Source organism: Ipomoea triloba, chromosome 7 (genome assembly GCF_003576645.1).
Source record: "Ipomoea triloba cultivar NCNSP0323 chromosome 7, ASM357664v1".
NCBI lineage: Eukaryota > Viridiplantae > Streptophyta > Magnoliopsida > Solanales > Convolvulaceae > Ipomoea > Ipomoea triloba.
In genome coordinates this window covers 18210690-18217615 of record NC_044922.1, presented here as the reverse complement: position 1 = coordinate 18217615, position 6926 = coordinate 18210690, and positions in this window count along the sequence as shown.

Here is a 6926-nt window from a genome sequence, read left to right as displayed (position 1 = left end):
TGCATCCGGTGTTGGGAACAATCTGCTTTCGATGTTGCCCGGACGCATATGCCATTGTTAAAATCAATTTGCGTCTGAAGTTGCCCGGACATAGATAGTTGACCATCTGTGTCCGATCCTAGAAATGCAATGAAACTCTCTTGATGACTAGCGAGTGAATTACTTTGTTGAAAATTTATATAGTAATGGAGATCAATGAGTTTGAAACATACTTCCATAGTTCTAAATGAAGTCATAAGAAGGTAGCATATGTAAAATCTAGCTAGTACAATTAACATTAACAAAAAGACGGAGGCTGACCTCGAGTTAGGATCGAGACAGACTGTCTCAATGTTTGTCACCTCCTGAACGTTCCTTTCACAGACTCTTCATATATTGGTTGTGTTATAGAGGAATGTCGTTCATTGGTTAGACACTTTGAATTGGTGTCCTTCCACTTTATATGTAGATCATCAAATGTATTAGTTCACTCTCTTGTTAGGGTGGCAGGTTCTCAGTTTGGTTCTTATGTTAATTAGGCATGATATGATCATTACATGTATCCAACATTTATTTTCAATTGATTAATTGAAGCATTCATTTTATTTTCAAAAACATTAACAAAAAGAAGAACATTTTTGGAGTCTACTGCTTCTGGATTCAAAATACTTGACAACATACTTACTGAACATCATAGGTTGGTGTCTAATTTTTTTTTTTTTTTTTTTTGCATTTATTCTTATTTGCACATATAAACACTAATTTGTAGGAGGAGAAAAATAAGTGAAATATGTATTTTTAACGGTAAAAATATTAATTTAACAACAAAAAAAAGAAGAAAATTGTCACATTTAAAATAATTAAGGGAATTAATGTGGATACATAAATAATTCAAGAAAAAAAAACCCTATAAGCATATAATTCAGGAAAAAAAGTGTCATTTTTCTAACTTTTGAATTATAAACTGTTTTAATTTGTGGTGGGTGTTAATTATTACTATTTTATGTGTAATTTGTATTTTAAATTTATAAGGTTGTGTGCTAGTTTGATGATAAGTGTGTGCTTATTTGATTCTTCTATGTCATTTATTTGATTTGGATGAATTTATTGTAAAATAATATAAATTAGAACTCAATTAGATGTGTTTTGAAGGCACAAAGGTGTGTTTCGAAAGTTGTGAGAGTTTAAGAAAGTGGAAAAGAACATGTTGAAAGTACCATAACATGACCCAAGAATCCGAAGGAGGAAAGGAAATGAAGAAACCTGCATTTTTGAATGATTAACTCAACTCTTTTTTTTTTTTTTTGCTTATTTTAAAATATTTTGTTATGATTTTAAAATTTTAATATTTGTGTTTAAGAGTACTTTTATCTAGTTTCTAAATATTTAAATTTTATATATTAATATTAAGATTAACATTATGAAATTTTGGTTTGTAAGTAACTTCAGTTAAACTACGTTAATTGAATCAAGCACATAAAATGAAATAGAGGAATCGGAGTACTCTTCAAGTTTAGATTGAATTTTTTAGTAGTAAAACTCCAAAACAAGTGTCCCAACAAATCATATTATTTTTTAGTTATTTGTAGTTGTATCTCAAGTTTACACATAAAATTGTATAACTACATGATACCATGTCACTTGGTATCCTAACAAATTAAATTCAAACATTTTATTCATTTTTAGAAAGAAAGAAATATTTTATTGGCTAAGATGAATATTAACTTTTTCTCTCTCCTCATGTAATATTTATTTCCACTCATGAATTGTTTTCTCCCCTAAACTTAATGAAATGTTTAAATTTTATTGGTTGGAATAAAAAGAAAGTGATATTTTGGAAACATAAAATTCTATATACTTAAATTTAATAGGAAATAAGGGCCCCAAATTGATGTCCACGTTTTTTTTTAAGATTAATATAAAACTATCCTTTAACCTTTACATAATACAATACCCATTAAAATTTATTCTGATAATCCAAAGGGTAGCTCAAGTGAAAATGAGCTTCTTTGTGGGGAAGAATTTCAGGATAATCTGAGTTCAATTTGCATAAGTGACAATTCCCCTTGAGCAGTTCATGTCCCTCTCACAACGAGCGGAGATTAATCGGGTGGATCCGGATCATTAAACGTTACACCTCGTGGGATTACACCAAAAAAAAAAAAAACTGATCAAATTTATTTTTTCCAAATCATATATTCAACAACATTATTATTTTAATCCAAATACATTTTTTTTAGGGGTGGGCTTTCGGTATTCAATTCCGGTTTTTTTTAGGTTTCGATTTGTTCAATTCTGAAAAAAATAATTACTACCATTCAGTTTAACATTGTAGTTCGGTTTGGTTTCAGTTGGGTTTGAAAAAGTTTAGTTTCGGCCCAAAATTGACTCGTTTCAGTAATCGGTTTGGTTTAGGAACCTTAATTCCCAACATTTCATAGTATTCTAGCGTACATAATTATTTATTGAATTAATTACACTTTTGGTCCTGTGACTATAGAGATCTTGTTAATTTCATTACTTGACTTTAAAAACTAACAATTTAGTCCTGTAACTATGCAATTTTTAACATATTTGGTCCACCGGCCAAATCACCGGCCAAAATATCGCCGGAAAAATATAAACCTTTTTAAATTATTTATTAATGGGGGCAAAATGGTCAATTGACGTTAAAAAAAAGGGAAAATCGTCATCTCCTCTCATTGCCGTCGTTGGCCAAGAAGAATCCAAAATTGTAGAGAATTGAAAAAGAAAGTAGGGGGCATCTCGTCTTGTTAATCTCCTTCAACGTGAGCAAAACACCGGCGAGGGGAATTCGATGACCGTAGAGACCGCAACCACCCGGAGCCGTCGCGGATTATTGGCGTCGATCCAAATCTCGGAAACGGTAGGGTGTGATATTTTCGTTTTGATTTCAGATTTCGATATATGGCGGTGCGATTTATTTTACCATAACCAAAATTTTGCTGATTTTTTGTAAATGAATAAATAAATGTAAACACAACAATTGAAGGCGCGACTGCCTTTTCCTCCGGAGCTACGACCATCAGGGACGTAGATCGTAGACAGACAATCGGCAAGGATAGATCAACCAAGTGCCGGTGAACCATTGCTGCCATTTACTGCTCACTGTTGCAGACGGTTGGAACATTAAGAAATAAATGGAATTAAACAAGTTATTGAAATGGAATTAAACAAGTTATTGAAACATTAAGAAATAATCAGATGGCGAGCACCGGTGGATTTGCTACCGCCGACCATGGTTGAGAAAGAATCATACGGCGAGCAGTGCAAAAGAAGAAGAAGGTGATTTGAAATGACCATTTTGCCCCCATGAATAAATAATTTAAAAAGGTTATATTTTTCCGGCGATATTTTGGCCGGTGGACCAAATGTGTTAAAAATTGCATAGTTACAGGACTAAATTGTTAGTTTTTAAAGTCAAGTAATAAAATTAACAAGATCCCTATAGTCACAGGACCAAAAGTGTAATTAATTCTTATTTATTTATTTATTTTTACTGATAACTTAGGTTTAAAAATTCATTATGCATCCATTGAGTACAATCAAGCTCATTTAATGAGATTAAAACATCATAAAAACCTTTGGAGACCCTAGATGGACCAAGTCATAGTACTTTTATAAGATATGTACATACACAGTTTAGCAAACTTTTTTGTTGAGATCCAAATTAGCCAGCAAAATCAGAAATAACTGAAATATAAAGAAAATGAAATGACCCAAATGAGTAGCACATAACCATAACCATGAATAATAGTGTTCCACTGGCATATGTAATATTTCCACTTCGAGTGCCATAAAGTCACATTTCACATAAATACAACAAAAAATGAGTTTCAATTTTATTTATTAATTATGTCCAACGCCTAAATTAACTTAGAGGGAAAGACTCATATACATACGCAAACATATAAACTTATGCGGGGCAACAAGTGAGGCTTGTTTGATTGCAGATTTGTAGGCGAGTCAAGAGTGCTAGAGCGGACGAGAAGTGTTCATTTGCGATTAGGAATTTAGAAATTAGGGATTTGAATTTACTTATTTATTATTATTATTGTTGTTGTTGTTATTATTATTATTATTATTATTATAAAATCCGAAAGGTATTTGATTTGGTTCGATTTTTTACCGAGCCATTCGATTTTGTTAGTTTTTTACCGTATCATTTGGTATACAAGAACCCATTGTCATTCGATTGTTTGGCATATTACCAAACCGAACTAGTTTGTTTCAGGAAAACCAAACTGGCTTTTTTCCATAATATGTTTTGCATCTAAAGATGAGATGAATGTCGCATTTTAAGTCAAATTTAGATGTATTATTTATTTATTATTAAATATTTTGAAGAGGACTCGAATTAAATTATCGTACATGACTCCTTTTATTCAATAGTTATACTATTGACCAGAGTCCACCCGCAATGTATACTTAATTCAAATATTTTAAGTCCTTACTTTTTTTTTTCATTTTTACTTTTATACAAATAAATTTATATATATATGTAAATTATTAAAAACTCTAATTCAAAAATTTTAAATGACTCATATTGATATTTTTTCAATTTTTAAAAATAAATATATAGAGTTGTATATATATATACCGTCATCACTTTAGATAATTTGATTTATAAAATTCACTACTATAGCCAAGGACCTTGTGGTCTAGTGGCATCAAACCCTTCCCTTTACATGGGAGGTGGTGGGTTCGAGTCTTAGTATCAGTAATTCTGACTCTTGTGCTTCAATAGGTTGAGAAAGTAGTTATGAATAGATACTGCAACTGAGGTACTGTACAATACATTATTCATTATTGTATTGTATATACAAATTTATTACTCTTAAGTATATTAATTTACTACTATATATATACATAAATTCACTATCGTGAGTGAAATTGTTAAAAAAGTTTGGTATCCTACACATAGTGACAAATTTTTTATTTTTTTTTAAAGAAAAGGAGAATTTATTAAGAACGAAAAGATCTTGGGACAGCAAAGCCCCAGAAATCATACAGAAAAGTTAATTTAACGGGTTCAGGGAACATGTTAAACAACCAAAATAAAGTAGCTGATGAGCATTGCAGGCCCTCTGAAGCTAAAGCGTCAGCAACCTGGTTTCCTTCGCGATACACATGAACAATTGATAAAGACCAGGCAGCTATCCTAGCTAGAGTGAATTCTTTTGAGCGCACGGCGAATTCTCCATGGAATCAAGTGAGAGGAGGAGGAAGCAGAGGCTTGTTGATAGTTGAATGTAGTGGTGCACAAGTTCTTTTTGGTTTGAGTAAATGTGGTGTGCACAAAAGTAAAAATTGCTTCTGAATACTCTGAACTATCTATGGGTTGCTCAATAATCTGAACTAATACACATAGCACACATATACACTGCAATTATAAAAACAATTTCTTTCATACCATATGCATATATAATATATAATATTTTTTTATATTATATATGCATACTGCAAACAGAAATACAGAATAATATGTGCACACATATATACTCACACAATGAACCGCTCAATGTTAGAGCAAGAAAAGGCAGCATAATTTGTCAACTCAACTCACAGGAGGTGAAAATTTATCACAAGAAAAGACAACATAATTGAATTACTTTATTAAATCTTCAAGAAAGTAAATTTCATGGAAACACCATTGTGTTGAAGTCACAAGAAACAATTGATTGAGCAGTGAGAACCCACATCATCTAAAGTAGTAACAACAAGTACAATTAACAAAAGCAAATAGAGGAGCATTCTTGGAGTCTATGCTTGATGGTTACAAATACCTATGCTGAAGAACTTAGGAAACATTTCAACTTCCAACACTACAACCATTCCTTACATTTCTAAGTTCCACCCAAATTGAACCCCCATGGAGATTCACCACACCATACTAGGTTTCTAAAAGGCTAAAACCATTGGTATAAATCCAAAAACTCACGTTCATAGTATTCGAACGTGTAGTAATTGGCCGTGCAGATTATTTGCGCGTTTGGACATGCACGAGGGAAGCATTCCAACTTCCTTAGGATTTTGCTCACCTCAGAGTCATTCATATCCCAAGGCTTCAAAATAACAACTCTCTCTAGCGCGGGGGATTTCCAGAGCAGCATTTTCATAAAAAGCATTATGAGTGCGGATTCACAGAATGATTCAAGTATGAGTGCGGATTCACGAAATGATTCAATCTTGATTGTGTTAAGCCTCTTCAACTCCGGAATAACAAGGCAACCATCTGGATCCTCCAAAAGCCTAGAAGCAACTTCTTTGTCATCCCCCAACTATTACTAAAGAAGAAATGAAAGAAACACACAACTGTGAGGACATTTGAAAAAGAAAAAACAAAGAATCAAGCATGATATATTGCCAACTATACTCAACCTCTCCTTCTCCACCATTATTCCTAGTTCACATAGGTTGGGGCATTTTTGAAGCAATTGCATAGCAACGGTGAGCTACTTCCCACAACCAAACCTTAATTCATACAGCTTCAGCACTTGCAGATTTATTGCAGTTGAAAACATAGATACATCCATATACTTGAAAAATAGAAATAAATAAACAAAATTAGCTACCACAATAACTTTAACAAACCAGAAGGTATACGATTATATGTATCCATATATCCATTTGCATAAAGTAGAATGAGTACCAACAACGAAGAGCCACACAACCAAAGAGTCTTAATGGCTTTCAAATGCGGTGCCAACCATCTCGAATCAACTACATCATAAATAGAACCAATAACAGACAAGATTTCAAGCTTTGGAGGGCTAATGATCTGAAATTTATTGATCCCTCGACAAAGTTCGAAAGCCAGCTTCTCAAGTTTAGGAATACTAATACTAGAGGCAATTCCATTAACACTGCGCTTAAATTCAACATAGAAGAAAGCTAATGAAGTGACATTGGAAAATATACCAACA